The sequence below is a fragment of the Podarcis vaucheri genome (genome assembly GCF_965113315.1).
Source record: "Podarcis vaucheri genome assembly, chromosome: 1".
In the NCBI taxonomy this organism is placed as follows: domain Eukaryota; kingdom Metazoa; phylum Chordata; class Lepidosauria; order Squamata; family Lacertidae; genus Podarcis; species Podarcis vaucheri.
The window spans coordinates 93,635,435-93,653,874 of NC_138759.1; the positions used below are offsets into that span (position 1 = coordinate 93,635,435).

General features: G+C 41.8%; 1 protein-coding gene across 2 annotated transcripts in view; it reads right to left on the reverse strand.

The window, feature by feature from the left end:
* Positions 1–18,440, reverse strand: part of LOC309540851 (uncharacterized protein) — a 73,769-nt gene that overhangs the window by 54,437 nt on the left and 892 nt on the right. The window lies entirely within an intron of this gene.

Genomic DNA, 18,440 nt, shown 5'->3' on the forward strand with positions numbered 1-18,440 from the left:
GGAGGAGCGAGGAAGCCTCTATGTAACAGCAAAGTTGTTAACTCCTGCCTGCTAGGCACATAGACTAGAGTGGCTGCTGCCATCCGCCACAACCTTGATGCTTTTGTATTCCATGGAAAGAATCTTCCAGGAGCTCAGGTCATTTACATGCTGAGTTCCCACACTGGTATTTCAGAAAGGCTGCAGTGTTGCTTCACAGCTCTCGGCAAAAGACGTGCAAACCTTTGCCTTATATTAGGCTTCTTTCTGCTATACCAGGCATAGGCAAACTCGACCCTCCAGATGTTTTGGGACTACAACTCCCATCATCCCTGACCACTGGTCCTGTTAGCTAGGGATGATGGGAGTTGTAGTCCCAAAGCATCTGGAGGGCCGAGTTTGCCTATGTCTGTGCTATACAGCCACCCATGCAGCTATGCGTCCTCCTCATTGGATCTACCTCATGCCACATCCTCCAATATATCCTTCACTCTGTGTGGTAACAGATGACCACCTTTATTACATATTTTCCCACACCATCAACACTTGATGTATAGCGAAATGACTCTTATTTATATACTCATTATTGGGGGGTGGGGGTGGAATTATACCCTTCCCACTACCAGGTCTTAAACTTTGGCTTTCGAATCAACGTCGAAGAAAACCCAAACTTCAGTCTAAAAATGACACAAGGCAATGGCAGATCTAGCCACAGCAAAACAGGGAGACAAAAACAGCACAGAGATAAATTTATTTACAACTGGTCAAAGTCTCGAGAGAGAAACTCTTCTGCTCCTAAAGTGTGAAAGGCCATGGTTCAGTGGCAGAGTATTTGCTCTGCATGCAGAAGGTCCCAATCCCAAGCAATTCCAGGAAGGGCTTGGAAGAGAGCGCAGTCTGAAAGACCCACTAGAGAGTCACAGTCAGTCAGAGAAGCCCTGCTTTCTGTACTGTTTGTGCCAGCAAACTTTTGAGGAAGTCAGATTGCTTCACTCCCAATCAGTGCCTATCCCGTTGTTTCCTGCTGAAAGCCTTTAACTTTGTATACCACAAATATTCTTGTTTATTTTTGGCTTGCATTTGTTGTATTGTAGTCCCCCCTGGGAGAGCAATAATGTGGTAGCATTGGGGAAGTACTGCAGAACAAAAGGGACCACCAATGCACTATTTTTGTGTTAAGAACATGTTGCAGAATACACATGAAATAAAACAGCAGTCTGTCTAGATGGGCCCTATGTTATGTCAGAATTTCTGTGTTGGCTGACCTCAGAAGCCAACAGACCTCAACTCTATTTATTTATTTAGTGCCACGGATGTGCATGGAGGACAGGCCCCTGCCCCCAAGGAGTTTACAGTGTCAAAGAGGAGGTTACAACCTCCTGTTAATCAGCTGGCTGGAGCCTGGAAAGAACGAACAATCCGAATATTCCTTAAATATATAATTATAGAACCTGCATTGAAAATATATTTCACAAGTAAGCATGGTTGTATGTTTTTCATGCGCATTAAATGGTCACAGAAGAACCTAGTGCTTGAGACTTACTTGGGTTTGTAGAGCAGCTTCCCAGAGGAGCTTGAGGCCTTGAAAATGTGTTAATAAGCAACTGTTCTAAAGAACAAAGCCCTCTTGTTTAACAACTGTCCTACTGGTCAGTGCCTCAGACTTTTGTTGAAGCTTCTCGCAGTGTTGGAGAATTACTGCTTTCTCTGAAGCTGGCATTGATGGAACTGAGGAACCAGAAAGAACAGCAGTGTACACACTCCCATTTATTCTGTATCCAGTGCACTCCCACCACTGGTTTGGGAAGTGGTGTACATGCAGCGTTATCCTGTAGCTATCCTGCCATTTCGTATGAAATATTGCATTCTGATATGTTTTCCCTCAAATCAGCTTTGAGCCAAATGGAGGAAAAAAACACGCTAGCTGCATTTTGAGATGGTAACGTGCCCACAGCCAACATCACCTGGGATGAAACTTATACCTGCCTAGATGCTACTTCAGGACAAGGCAGCAGACTGCGCAAGTTGTTAAAATGAGCAACGAATGACAACAGCCTGTTGAGCTACCCCAAGCAAGCCAAGTGGGACCTGGGAAGGGAATGCAAAGAAAATGGTAACTTTACCTTCAAGCACCTGAATTTCAAAAAAGGAAAAGATTCCCTCCTTAATGTGGTGGCTTCCAAAAGTCATTAGATTACAACTTCCAAGGATGATGGGAGCTGGAGTCCAACAAGTAGAATATAGTGGTACCTCGGGTTACAAACACCTCGGGTTACAAACACTTCGGGTTACAGACTCCGCTAACCTGGAAGTAGTACCTTGGGTTAAGAACTCCCCCATTATCTGTTCTAGAAAGAGAAATAAAACTTTCCAAGATCTTAGGTGGTGAAAAATAGTCCCTTCCTGATCTCAGCAGGCAGCAATGGAGACCCTGGGAGGGAAATGGCAACAGTTCATAAAATATCTTTCAGATAAGATATAACATGGACCTTACACTATAGAGGTTGATAGGGGAGAATGATAGTCTTTGCATCATGTGTATTTCTGGGGAAGTAATGGCAGCACCATGCACCAGAATATGTGCTTACCTCACTGCTGGGTGTGGAGGCACTGCAGAAATCTGAGTAAAGATGCATGGAGAACAGGGACTGATTGGCAGGGTTGTAGAGCAGTGGCTCATCAAGTGTATTTTAGGCCTAAAATTCCCATCAGCCCATGCTGGTTTCCATCCCTGTAGCACAACCTTCTATGGACAGTGGGAGAGGACAGCCTTTTCAAAACTCTGCTTGTTGTTGGTGTGAATCGCCCAACCTCCAGCTTCTGCACCAGGCAACACCCTGAAACACCTCAGCTGGATTCAGCACTTCCTTCTACTCAGTGAGGGGTAGCACCTTGCAGGCCACGGGCTATAGATCCTCCTTCACAGTGGGTGGCACCCCATGCCTAGCAAATCAGGCAGTTCTTAGCGGGGAAACAGTGTTGCTAAGGGACAGCTGTGGAAGTAGCAGATGCTTAATGAGAGCATATCAGGTCTAACAGAAGGCCAGCCTTGTGGCAACCACGTGGATGCTTCGTGGGTGAAGAGCAGTTTGTTCTGTTTTGCAAAATAACCGAACTGAGGTACAGGTGATGAAGGGATGCATTTCTCCCTATCATGTGAAGATTCTACGTACCCAACTACAGTGGTACCTACTTAATTCGTTCCGGAGGTCCGTTCTTAACCTGAAACTTTTCTTAACCTGAAGCACCACTTTAGGTAATGGGGCCTCCTGCTGCTGCCACACCACTGGAGCACAATTACTGTTCTCATCCTGAAGCAAAGTTCTTAACCCAAGGTACTATTTCTGGGTTAGCGGAGTCTGTAACCTGAAGCGTATGTAACCCAAGGAACCACTGTATTCTGGAAGTAAATTCTGGATGACTTTGCTGTGTACAACCAGTGCTGGGGGTGGGGTGCCAGTACTCCACACTAGTGAATATCATCACACACAAAAAGAACTGGATACAACCCAGCCAACCAAAGTCTATGCAGCTAGTGCACGGGGCTCCTTGCCACCTTGCTTTCAATGTAAACACCGAGGACGGCCATTTTGTGCCATACAGTTCTCTCTGGGAACAGTGGAACATTGTCAAGTCCCATCACTTCCAGGGGGACTTCCTTTATGTGCACTGAAAGCAAATTTATGTCATTTACTGGTGATTCCTAATAAGTATTTGGGAACAACTGGTTTAAAAGGCACTATAATGTTCTTTTGTGGTGAGGCTATAATTGCATTTTTATAAAAACAGGTTGCCATTCGCAATCATCTGAGTTAATATGAGTATTTTCTGCTATCCAAAATGAATTGTTTTTGCTTTCCAAAGGTCACAGTGATCTTCTCTAATCTGTTTTGCGGGTCCGTGTATTAACTCTTATCCTATATTCTGTATCCCTATCTCGAAAGTTTCCCCTTTGACGTCAGTGCAGCTAAACACTTGTTAATAAATATTGTATGGGGTAAGCATCAATATACAAGTACTTCATTACCGTTATTTTTTAAAGCATGCTTTTGCATAATTCATGACATGAGATATAGATTTTTTTCCAGAGGCTGATCATTCTAATTAACCATGATATATGTTATTATTATATGCAATGATAATATCTGACTTACAAACACATTGAGAATTAATGCCACCCAAAAATCCATATATTTGCAACCATAAAGAGTCAACTTCATCAGTTTTTTTCCTCCTTCAGCTTGTTATCTTTCCACTACTAATATTTAGCACCACATTTATCAGCTATGGGGTGCTAATTTTTTCCTCAATTAGTTTTTCTGTAATAAAAAAAACCACCTGGTACATTTCTCATGACTAACACGTCACTTTTAAGGCACATTCCCCCAAGAGCCTCATGCCTCCATCCCAACACCTAGGGCATTTCTTAGCCAGCTTTGGGAAGGCAAGGCAAGGGTGGGGAGCAATTGTCAAATTTTGAGCTTGCTCTCTCCCCTCCCTCCACACATGCAACAGGACAACGTGTAGCCCATGGGTTCCATGTTAAAGTACTCTTGCAGCCCATTTTGTATGATAAGTTGGGTGGGCCTGTTCCAAGTGGTGCTGCTTGACTTTGACTGTGTGTTGAGGTCAGTGATATGAGATTTCTGAAAAGTTTTGAATTTGCACAGGGTAATTTGCATTGGGATTTTTTTCTGGTGCCATAGTGAGAGCTAATTTAGCATGTCTATTTTACTTATATTTAATAAAAAAGGGTTTTTTCTTTTTTTAAAAAAAGTGCCACATGTTCATTTTTTGCCCCAATACACAAGTATTTGACCTAAAATATTTGAAAGGGGGAGGAATTAAAGCACACTTAATGTGGTTTAAATATTATATTGTGTAGTATTGTTCATTGGAATGCTTGTACAAATAAAGACAATAGCATGCCCTTCCCTTACATTGTTTAAATTTAAGGTAGTGGGGAAGACACTGAAAACCATTGACACACTAAAGTTTATTTTCGCAAACCCAACTGACAACCATTCTTCTAGTTTAGAATCAATTCATTGTTACTAATGAGCTTATGAAATGGAAAAAAAGGGTATCCAGGAAATTACCCCACATCACTGAAAGTTAAATTGCGTAAGTGTAACAAAGTACATTTCTGGCTCTCAGATCATCGTGGTCCCCAAGAATACAAAAACTGGCCATCTCTGATTTTCCTTCACCTGTTGCTCCAAAGCTTTAGGATAGCATTGCCTATGAATGCAAGCAGTCAGCTTTCCGTTCCAGACGCCACAGCCAAAATTAAGCACTTCCAGCAACCTTCCAGTTAGGCAACAGGTTTCCCGTATTTTGATCTTATTCTTCCTATCCTCCCCTACTCAACATACCCAGAGCAGTGAAAGGCCTGCTTTTGCATGGTCAGGCACTTATACAAGGACACTTTAAAAAAAAACCTTCATTCCTCTCCTGCCAGGAGTTATTTGCCAGAACAGCGCATACAAAAGTTTTCTTCAGTCCTTGTGGCCTGTCCTCTTTATTCAGCTCCCTGAATGTGTTCACACTGGCATTTTCCCTTCGCTGATCAGCTACACTGAGCACAAGCAACAGCCAAACAACTTCTTCACAGAACAAATGCAGTGTATCTTGACAAAGTCCCCCAAGATATTCTTGTGGAGAAGTTGGTAAAATGTGGGCTGGGCAAGGTAACTGTTAGGCGGATTCGTAGCTGGTTGACTGACCAGACCCAGAGTGCTCACTATAATGGTTCCTCATCATCCTTAGAAAAAGTGACCAGTGGGGTGCTGCAGGGTTCTGTCTGGGCCTGTTGCTGTTCAACATCTTTAGATACGACGACTTGGATGAAGGAAGTGAGGGAGTGCTCATGAAATTTGCAGATGACGCCAAACTGGGAGGGGTAGCTAATGCCACAGAAGACAGAATGGGGATTCAAGATGGCCTTAACAGATTGGAGAACTGGGCCCAAATTAACAGAATGAAATTCAATAGGGACAAATGTAAGGAGTCCAACAACGTCTAGGGGCCCCATCCCTGCAATACACCATAGGTGCTATTTCCCTTATAAAAAGCTGATTAGCTATGTACCTGTGTAAAAATGTAGATTTTATTGTCAGTTGTTAAATAATGCTGGTAGGGTATCAAGTATCAAAACGGCTCTCAAAGATGGCTGTGCATATAAGCAAGCCAAGCAGAAACTGGTCTTTGGTGCTGATAGAGCATCAGGTGCAAATGGGAGTCAAGTCCGTAAGAGAACTATTTGGAAACAGTAATTTTGAAAACCCACCCATGATAGCTCCCTTTCATTTTAGAAACAAAAGCTTTGTTTTAAATGTGAAGGGTAAATTACTCTGTCATTTTAAAGCCTGGACTCTAGGAGAAAGATAATACGTATTCCTTACACAGACAGAATCAAGCATTGATTTTTGAGCAGCCTATATTCAAAATATTATTTGGTCACTCCTTCATGTACACTCATGGTTTTCAAATGTGTGACATTTGCTAAGCTGAAGAGTCATGGGCAGTGGTTAGGAAATAGTTCCTAATCCTTCCAGTATCTCTGTTTGGATGCTGCCCATAGGGTTGAAACTGTGTAAACGTGCTGGCATCCAATGCAATGTCCCTATATTTCACTGTGCTTTCTTCCCACTGTTTAAAAATTGTGCTCATATTACATGAAGACCAGAAGGGACCACTTCCCCTTACCTTTTCGGATGACTACTTAGCCCAGGGGTAGGGAACTTTTTTTCTGGCAGGTAGGCAGAACCACCCATTGTCAGTCACCTGACACCAGGTGATGCTTCCCTTTGAAGCACCAATTGCCCCTGTCTTTCCAGAGTTCCCTGGGAAAAGGGACTGATCGCTAAACTACTCTGGGAATTGTACCTCTGTGAAGGGAACAGGGGTCTCTGAGCAGCTCTCAGCACCCTTAACAAACTACACTTCCCATGATTCTTTGGGGGAAAGCCATGACTGTTTAAAGTGGCATGACACTGCTTTAAGTGTATAGTGCAGGTCTTCTGAGAATCATCCCTGAGCCTAAGGGGTCGGAGCCTCAGGGACTGGAACGTGGAGTCACAGGCCAAAGAACAATGTTTTAGAGGTCCCCTAGACAAATACATCATATTATGATAAAACTGAATGCAACTGAATGCTCTCCCATACTAAAAATCCCTGCTAGAGATGTCGAAGTCAGTCTTTACCCCGATACACTCATTTTCTACATGTAGGAACATAACGTGCATTTACTCATAGTGTAATAACAGTGGTTTATGGCACCTAAGGAAAGCAAGGGAGATCAGAGGGGTTAAACTCACAATCCCAAGGGCAAAAACCTGGTAAGCATGCTAGGCTTAAGCTACTGAACTACAGTGTACTGCGCTAGTCTTTAAATATATCTGTACCACCACTGCACATCCCCTACATCTGCTATCATGGAGGCACTGCCCATATTTGGGCCAATACATTGAAGTAAATGACTTTTAATTATTATGCTTCCAGTGTGGAGAACCACCATAGTAAAGTGCCTTCAGGCAGCCTTCGCTTGAGGGCTGCAATGCTCAAAATCGTAAGCTTCTTCCACACAGAAAATGTCAGCTTTCTGAATTAGTGCTGCTTGAAGAAACTTCAAAAAAAACCACAACCCAGTACCGAGCTGTTACCCAGAACTCTAACAAAGCTGCAAGCCAAAATAGTGCAGATTCATGCAAAGTGAGCGTGAAAGGCCACTGAACTCTGTGGGATTCTTTGAAGAATTACAGGATCCTGAGGGCTCTCTTACAGAGTCATTTGGAATCTAGGGATTTTGGTTCCAGCTCTTGATAAAAATTAAATGTCTATAAAAGTAATAAGAGGGAATTTTTTTAAAAAAAGAAAAACCCTCTTACGTCCCAAAGCCAAGACAAACATTAATGCAATGTTACTGAGACAAGCAAGGAGCTTTGCTAAAGCTAATGTATTTTAATAATGTTATAACCTTCCCAACTGCAAACAGACACAGTGAGAGAGACAATTTCAGCAGTGCTTTGCACCATTTTCATGCGGAGTTGGTTCCTTCGAGAGGCAGAGAAGGTTTCATCACAATGAATCGTGCACTAAATAGCCATGCCTACGCTGCCAGACAAGAATGAACGGACATGGAAGAGATCACTTCACTCCCCACTATACCAATGTCCACAGAAAGTAGAGTGTCTCGCAACACACCCTCCATGGAATTGATTATGGTTTAGGTGCTGTTTTCCTGTCTTGGTGCTGAACATGGGCACTGGATGGAATGATCAGTGATGCTCATGACAAACATGTGGGCCACCCCTTCACAGGATTCAAGGTCAACCAGCATTTGGTATGGGAAGGCCTTTGGTCCCGAAGGGCTATTAATTCACTGTGCTAATCTGTTGACCAGCTGTTGAGCAGTGTTTGACAACACCAGAAGCTTTTCTGCTACCTGTGTGTGTTCCAATCACCAGGTACTTACTTAGCAACCAATGTGATGATGGCATCATGTTCCACAAACAACCTTTCCTGAAATCTTTTCTCTTTTATAACCAATATCCTCGGGACACGATCCTAGCATATCTGGAGATCCTAACAGGATCTCAGATGCTTTGCTCTAAGTGTAAATAATTTCCACGCAATACCATTAACACAACTGACAATTCTCAAGTAATATAGTAGTTAATAAATTTCACATCTAATGGCATCTTTCTGTGCGTTTCTCCTCGGAATTGATCCAAACCCCTCAGCACCAATGCTATGCCTGTGTTCAGAATTTACCAATATCCCACTCATCTGCACTGCAGTCATGCATGCATCTGTCTGTCAGCGCAGGGCTTGCACAGCAGGTGCTCTGTACAGACAGAGGAGCAAAGTCAGCACAATGTGTCAGTCCTGTGTATGGGGGATTTTTGCTCTCCTGGCACTTCCACATCAATACTAAAACAGCAAATCAGGAGTGTAGGAGCTCTTTGTGAGATACGCCCCAAGCATTGCTAAGACATAAGAATCCGCGTGCTCTGTTAAGTAAACAAATTGCTCATTCAGAAGATGATGCTTTACCAAAATTACTCACTGAAAATCCTTTACAAGTCAAGTAAGGTACTATAGGCATCAGCATTCATTAGGAGGGCTGTTATTATGTCTTGTATTGATTTCAAAAGGCAAAGGTTGGACAAGTCAACCGTCACTCAGTAAAGGTACTCAATTTGGGAAAATGCCGAACTGGGAGAAAACTGTATAAGTTCTGGACCTCATAAAATCATTTTACACACCCTTTAACAAACTGTCTTCAACTTCAGGTTTTATATTTCAGTGCACTGTTTCTGCAGTGGCTGAGTTTGTGATTATGAAATGATATCCTTAGATGGAGTATTGCACTGTCACAGCCCAAGTCTTACTACGCAACCAAAGACTTACAGGAAGACATAATATGGCAGGGGACATGGATTTTGGCATCCTAAGAATTTCAATATGTTTGTTATCAAAGAAAACACATAACTTTGTTTTTGCACAGAGAAACTTCTAATATGCATTGGCAGCATCTGCCAAAGGCAAGCTGACCAATGGGATCTTTGCAGGTACTGCTACAGGTTATAGGGTGCCAGAATAACATTCAGACTGCTTGGTTGTTGTAATAAATTTTACAAATTATGTGTGTGATTTTTATGCCATAATGCAAATTCAGCAACATCTGTGCACAACTACACCCAGCATTTGGGTTTTCCTAGTACAGAGTATCTGAAGACACAGTGACAGAAACCTGAGATGGAAAGGGCACCAGAAACCTCTTTTAGCAGGAAAAGGTACCAGGGCCAGCCCTACCATTAGCCAGAGTGAGGTGATCACACCAGGCAGCAGATGCTTGAGGACTTATCAGCGGCAGCCCCCAGCCACAAGTTCCTCTGTTTGAAAGCAGAGTTGTATATGGCACATAGTCTATCCTGCACCTTTTAAACTAGTCTGCTTCTCTTTGGTGTGGTGTATGACACTGGCCTATTGCCAGTACTGAAGTCAAAAAGGTAACTGCCAGCCCAGTCAGCTTTCTTCTTGTATTTTGCCTCAGGCAGCAATATGTTTTGAGCTTGTCCTGATGGGCACTTCCAAACAAAAATAAAATGCCAGCATAGCACTAGCTCATTCTAAATGAGCTAGATCTAGTCTAAGGGGCTGCCCAAGATAGTTTGCCACTCAAGGCCAAACACATGGGCAGTTGACTCCTATGTCAACACTGGCATTGAGACAGCATTCTGCACCACACCCAGGATAGCTCAGTTGATGCTGAGCAGCTTGTGTTGCACACACAGATCAGCCCTCCACAATTTGCCACCACTCCTTGCTTCCCCAAACTATCTGTCACCTGAGGCAACTACCTCACTCTGTCTAATGACAGAGCTGACTCTAAGTCCCACAAATGTTATAACATTTCACTTCTACTCAGAAGATTTCACCTGCCCAACCCCTTTCCATGGAAGTGCTCCTGCCACTGCTGAGTTCCTCCCTCAGAAAAAGGGCACATGTGTATAAACTAGTTTTAGATCACACCATTAATATTTTAATTAAATTAACTCACGGTACAATCCTATATACGTCAGCTCTGAAGTATGTCCCATTGCATTCAGCGGGACTTGCTTCCAGGTAAGTTGGTACAAGACTGTAGCCTCAGTAGCCAAAACACATCATTGTAAAGTCTTCTGGGCTTTGCAAGGACAGAGGGCATAAATGCTTTAGGAAGAGGAGGAGGAAAGAAAATACTCCATGGTTTCATAATCAGACGCTCCATTTCAATTAATTAAATTATGGGACTGTAAATAAAATAATCCAGTCAATAATATGAGTCCATCATGTTGCATTAGCATCACTGGCTAAGTGAGTGATAACAGGGCACAGAATTAATCGGATGTGACAGGAAGCTGCAACTGCAGCACCCTGATGAAGGCCCCCAAGCAGTATCCTTTTCCAGAAAGCCACTCAGCCCTAAATGAAACAACAACCTGGCCTGCAAAACTGTGACCTTAACTAACATACGCAAGTGATTGCCAATACTTTTATTGAGGGGGGAAAGCTCAAGTGGCTTTTGGACTTTGTTTGTTAGTTCCAATCCCTGCTCCTGATGTGAACACCATTTCTGTCTTTAAAAATGTGATTATGCAGTTCACTGCTTACAGAATGATGAGTTCATAAGAACGTAAGAGCCTCTGCTGGATAAGTGAAAGGCTCATCCAGCCCAGAATCCTGTTCTCAGAGCAGCCAATTTGATGCTCATGGGAAGCCCACAAGCAGGACCTGAGTGCAGTAGCATTCTCCCACATGTGGCCCCAGCAACTGGTACTCAGAGGCATACTCTGAGGCTGGAGGAAGTACACAGCCATCTTGACTAGTAGCCATTCATATCCTTATGCTCCATGTCTAATCAACTTTTATAGCCATCTCTACATCTTGCAGGCACTGAATTCCAGAGTTTAAACACTTCCTTCTGTCAGTTCTGCATCTCCTAACATTTAGCTTCAATGGGTGATCTCAGGAAAGAGGGGGGAAACTGGCTTCTATCCACTTTCTCAACAGTATTCAGAACTTTATAGACCTTTATTATGCCCTCGCCAGCGACACACCATTTTATCCAAACTGAAAAGTCCCAAACACCATAATATTCCCTCGCAGAGTAGTCGCTCTGACTCAGGCATAGGCAAACTCCGGCCCTCCAGATGTTTGGGACTACAATTCCCATCATCCCTGACCAATGGTCCTGTTGGGTAAGGATGATGGGAATTGTAGTCCCAAACATTTGGAGGGCCGGAGTTTGCCTGTGCCTGCTGTAGCTGCTTGATCATTTTGGTTGCCTTTTTCTGCACCTTTTCCCAGCTCTACGATGTCCTTTTCCAGGTGTGGCCAGCAGAACAGAGCACAGTACACCAAGTGCAGCTGCACCATAGATGGCAGTTTTGCAATCCCTTTTCTAATTATCCCTAATGTGAAACTTGCCTTTTTCACAGCTATAACAACACTGGTTCAACATTTTCATTGTGCTATCCACCACAACCCCAAGATCTCTTTCCTGGTCAGTCAAAGCCAGGTCAGTTCTCATGAGCATATATGGGAAGTTAGGGATTTTTGCCCCAATGTGCATCACTTTGCACTTAAAATTGACTTTGCTACCCACAGGTGATTCTGCAGCAAATATATTGCTGGCTCCATATTAAACCATAGTCTTTAAACTACCTGAGTGGCAAAAAGTACCATCAGGTAGTGCCTTTGCCTCCAGAAAAAATTCAATGAGGACATAGGTGATTTATTCTGATAGAACATGCTGGCCTCTTTCAGACGTAATCTAAACTGTGGTTTCATGTTTTACAAGTGGCTGCATCAGAGAAGAGGCAGGGGAAGGGGGGCACACAAGCCCAAGGCTCTCTGGTGTAATGCTAAGCCAAGTCTAACATTACATCTGAACCAGATCATTGTGGAGGCAAGACCTAGTGAAATTCACACTAGGAAAGGTTTACAAATCTGAGCACTAGAAAAGGCTGCCAATATATTTTATTGTTCCTGTGCATGCAATTTCTATTATATTATACAGAATTTTATTAACTTAATTTTATTTAGTTGTTTAATAAAATTTGAATATAACATAGCTCTGAAGAAAACCTCTCAGCAATTCACAAATATAAAATACACACATTAAGACTGTTACCAAAAAATGTTAAAAACAAGTTTAAAAAGCAGAATGAATAAAATCAACAGTTAAAAGCATAGATTATAAGTATACATAATAAACTAAAATTACAGATTAAAATATATGTCAGATTTACATGTCCTATGTATTAATGTAACAAAATAACTGAATAGTTTGCAGTGACTTCATCATGACCGAAATTAATATTTTCTTAAACACTGTATAGTTCTGTGCATATGCATTAATTAGAATTTGTGTAATTATCTGCCTAGCTTTCCATCAGAAAGCTGACATGCATCTGTTGATTTGACACAACTGTCTACATAAAATATCTACTAGGAAGTAAGTGAGACTTGTTTCACAGTAAAAATGCAAAGGTTCCTTTAAGTTAATTATACGGTCCAGATCGTGAGAAGTAACAGTATCACTCTATTCTGCTTTGTTCCATTCTCACCTAGGACACCAGTTCTGGGCACCAAAGTTTTAAAAGGGTATCAACAAACTGGAAAATGTCAAAAGAAGGGCGACAGTGATGGTGAGTTGTCTGGAGACCAAATCCTACAAGGAAAGCTGAAAAAGTTGGGTATGTTTGGCCAGGAAGAGACTATATATATAAAAAAATGATCATATTTTTCAACTATAGAAGGATTGTAATATAGTTTATAGGCCACATTTATTTTCTCTCGCTCCAGGTCATGGCTGGCAAACTAAGGCCCGGGGGCCAGATCCAGCCCAATCGCCTTCTAAATCTGGCCTGCAGATTTTTACATGAGTAGAATGTGTCCTTTTATTTAAAAGGCATCGCTGGGTTATTTGTGGGGCCTGCCTGGTGTTTTTACATGAGTAGAATGTGTGCTTTTATTTAAAATGCATCTCTGGGTTATTTGTGGGGCATAGGAATTCGTTCATCCCCCCCCCAAATACAGTTCAGCCCCCCACAAGGTTTGAGGGACAGTTGAGCGGCCCCCTGCAGAAAAGTTTGCTGACCCCTGCTGCAGGTGGTAGGACCCAAACCAATTGATTCAAATTTCAAGGCAAAGGATTTACAAAACCTTAGAAAGAGCTTTCCAAAAGGACCAGTTTTTCAACCATAGGGCAGGCTGGCTTGAAAAGTAGTGGATTGTCCTTCATCAGAGGTGACCCTTGAGGTCCTTTTCAACTTAATAACACCTTTTCAGTTATATATATATAATGTTTTGATGCACATCATTTGATTTACTGCTTTAAAATGTGCAACTATATGATTAAGTAGGTCCTCCCCCAACATACAATGGGCATATGGAATTGTCGTTAAAGGAACTTGTGAGGTTTTTTTAAAATCACCTTTCATAGGCTTGAACACAAAAAAGAACTGACGAAACTTGTTTCGCATATTTCTGTACCTTTTTTTCTTGTTTCCCCCTATTTGTGCTGACCTGTTGCCATTAGTGATTTCATATATATTTAAGACAATGGTCACCTGATCTTTGGAATCAATGAGATATTTTTTTTTTAAAAAAAAGGATTAATAGAAAACCATAGGCTTGCACAGTGTAACAGAGGTCAGCTATTCATTTGTTTCCCCCAAAGAAGGGCCCATGAAAGTTCTTGTTCCTCAAAAGTCAACCTCTACAATGCACACTACAGTGTATTACTGCAGAAAACTGCCTGCAGGGCAACCTGATCCCAAGGCCAAAATATATATGACGTTAAATGCATATAAGATTTAGCATGCAAATATTAAAGACTTTGAAAATTAGGCTGGGGAAAGAATCAATACCACAGTGCATGAGTAGGGTTTTTTCCTTAATAATAATACATTTCCCTGTATGCCACAGTCTGCAGAAACTGTCCCTATCCCCAAAGCTGATATTAGTCCTGGGAAAGAAGCTTTTATTTAGGTGAGAATTAAAAACTAATACAGGTGTTTCAAGGTTAAGAAATTAAGGAAAATTACAAGTTTTCCAAAGAAACAGATCTGGAGAAAGATTTCATTCCGACTCCATATATGGTAGTCAGACCCTAGCAATCAAAAGCTTTCCATTGAGACTGTGTATCAACGATCATCTCTGCTGCATAATAAAACCTATTGCCCCCTTACTGCAATTCTAGTATGAAGAGTTGATCTAGCATCAGTAGCTGGATAACTTTACCAACACAAGTAGGAAGGCAAAAGCCTCATTGAAGGGTGTAAGAAGCCTGTTTGGTGTTTTCCTAATTACAGCCATTTCCTCTTGGGCTGCATAATTAAAAAGCAATAGGAAATTCAAACCAGATTACAAGCAATTAATAGTCTAGTCAATTTCACACACACAACCAAATAAAGCTACAATCCCCCCCCCCACGCACATTTTTAGAAGAGTAGATGAACACATAATCAGATAGATATTCTTCAGTAGTGGGACACAGTGAAGGTCTCTCTCCAATAAATACTCTCAGACCAAAATATATGCATCTGCTGTAGCCATGCTGATCATACTTCTGGGGGTTTGTTTTCGCTTTTCTAAAGTACAACTTTAAGAATGATGAAAACCTGCTAAATGTCCTCAATATCATTGTATCCACTGATTGCTTTGGCTTTGGTTTGCTTGGTGGCAAACCAGGGTTTGCATCTGAACTGGGCATAAAAGTTGAGGGGTACAGAATAATGTTTAGTCTATGGCCCCAATAATTGGTAACCCACCTGTTCTTATCTGCATAAATTAGTCATCCAGTTAGCTATGCTTTATAAGGTGGCAAACTCTTTAACTTGGCTTGCTCTGAATCACTCTTCTTTCAAACATTCTGTGCATCTCATTCACATTAACATTTCCCACCTTTGAGTAAATATGTTGATTTCTGAGTTTCCCATTACTTTGCTTCGGGGAAAAGATCTTAGTATGTTTTTCCTACATCAGCATATGCTTCCTCCAGCACGCATATTGCACTTCCCACTTCCATCTGTATGTGAGATGCCCCTGTCAGCAAGCCACATTAAAACCAATGGTCCTAAAAGCTCCACAGCAGACCAAGTACAGTGGTACCTCTGGTTACGAACTTAATTCGTTCCGGAGGTCCGTTCTTAACCTGAAACCATTCTTAACCTGAGGTACCACTTTAGCTAATGGGGCCTCCCGCTGCTGCACTATTTCTGTTCTCATAATGGGGCAAAGTTCTTAACCCGAGGTACTACTTCTGGGTTAGCGGAGTCTGCAACACGAAGTGTTTGTAACCCAAGGTGTTTGTAAGCCGGGGTACCACTGTATTATTAGAAAATTGTGTTCACATTTTATAACTGGCATGCAAACTTGTATTTGTGCTGGCCTGTGCTAAAAAATAACATCTTCAGCTTCCAGGTTCTCAAAGAGTGCAGAATATGGAATGCCATGTAAACAGAGACCCAGGTCAGACCCAGAAATAAGAGATATACGATTATTTCAGAAGGATGACATGATGTGAGCTTTCCCATGCCATTTTCATGTGCACATTCCCTACACCCGCAGTTTAGAATCAGTGGAAATGGCAATAACACAGGCTAATGCAGAGATACCACAATGCCTGTCGGCCTTGGATTTGCAGCCTCAACACCTGCAAGGCTGCACCCCCATTCTTTAGAACACACATAGGACATTGTAGTAATTATTTGGGGGGCGTGTAAAGTTTAACTTTACAAGGTGCTCATTCTTGGTAAAAAAAAGGGGGGCACAGCTACCAAGGATGACCTCATTGCTATCATCTGACAGAAGTGAAAGGGTCTTTCACATCATCTGCTACCAAATTCTTCCAACTGGAGATGCCAAGGATTTAACTTGGGACCTTCAGCATGCCAAGCGTGTGCTCTCACTGAGCTATGGTACCTGCATTGGGAACAACAGCTGAGCTCTATGCAAGTGCAATGCCCATTCCAGAGAACAACCTCTCGCTATCCTGTGCCATGCATTGTGTTATATCTAAAAGCAGTATCAGCAAAGATACAACTGGTACAAAGCATGATTGTTATTGAAGTTGTTACTAACGCTGTTTATAGGGCATTTTACCATGCCAAGTCTTTCACAGGGCTCACCACAACCCCATGAAGTAGGCAAGGCTGAGTGATTCCTATGCTACAAATAATGCACTGAAGTCCATTTTTGACATGATATTTGAATTTAGGCTCTCCTCGACTTTTTGTTCCCCTCTTCTACGAGTGCCACAGCAAATAAATGCAAAGAACACCCAAGCCTGAAGGAACAATTGTGAATTAAATTTCTGCTGTGTAATTATAATTGAAGAGGTGTAGATTTGGCTTTGGCTGGTTATTTATAGATTCACGTTGGAATTCTATTTATACTTGACATTTTCCAATAATCCAATGAAATAACTCCCCACAAGCATTCAAACAGATGACCTTGCCAATGCCTTCTGGGGCTTCAAATCCCTATGTATAAAAGAAAGAGGGGAATATATTATGAATCAGAGTGGTGAACGGAAAAATGAGTCACATCCTCCTGATTCAAAGGGTGAGATGCTAGGCAGCTCTCTTTTCTTTCTTTTTAAAAGAACACTTAAACTCCCGTTACAAGAAGTATGAAATCAGCTATCCCAGATGGGGAAACAATCATCCAGAAATGTACGCATTTTCTGCCCCACTGCTCTGAGAACACTTAGCATTTTTGCCTACTACAGATGTTGAGCTATCTCAATAATAAACTGGAAAGTGTTTGGATTTCCCTCAAATCTTTATAAAAGCAGGGAAATCTTATTTTTCAATATATCCAACAGAAACAGTGCTTTTTTGCATTGGTGAGTGCAGTATGGATGATCATGTACTTAAACAACCCTTGCATGCCAATTTCCACAGGGAGGTGAAAATTCATCCTTTGTATAGTATCTTCGTTTTACCTCTAGGGTGTTTTTTAAAATTCATACTTTCATTCAGCCTATCATTAATGTTAGAAATCATTATTAATAAGAGGACAATAGGTACATCAAAAAGGCATGGTGAGTCGTCCCCAGACTGTAGGAACAGTCTGTTGAGCATCAGACACAGCCAGGAAAGGAGTTAATGCATTTTGGAAGCAATGCCTTGCCTCTGCAATGTGACAATTCCGATATGGATGCAGCTGTGGCTGGCTGTTTGGCAGGTAACAGACCTAGTAGCAAAAGGATTGGGTCTGTGTACCAGAGCAGATCCTCTGATAATGTAAGATGTGGTTTCTATTTATTTAATGATGTTCTTACTTGCTATTTCAAGGGAGTGAGGGATGACCAGAACACAGGCAAATAAGAGAAGGCACTGCCTGCTCACTAACCTCTTGTAGCTCTCCCTTTCACTCTACGCAGCCATTTGCCTTTGTAGCAAAGCCTATGCTACAGCCCTGCAAGCTTGGGTCAGTATAGCCAGGTTTGCTTCGGAAACCAATTCCTTCCACGCAGTCTTTCTGAACAAAGCTATTCCTTTAATCACCCCCAAACTTCCACAAATCTGTCTTCTTATGACAACTAACCCCACTGATGAAATCCCTACCAGACAAGGTATGGCAGAATGAGGATTTCTAAATAATAATAATAATAATAATAATAATAATAATAAATAAATAAATAATCTCTAAGTACATAAAATGTGGAGATACTATCACATGGAAATGAGAAATGGATGCTAATTTGTAAGGAGAAAGAATAACGTTCTGAGAAGTAACTCAAGGAGACTCTTAAATTGAATACTAAATGTCTGGTTTATGCAAGGTGGCAGCATTTTCTTTTCCAGAAATCATTCTTAAAACCATGGCAGAGTCAAACAGAAACAACGGGTGCATGATTGTGGAATCCCCAACTGACAAGTGGTTGCTGCAGCTTTGGT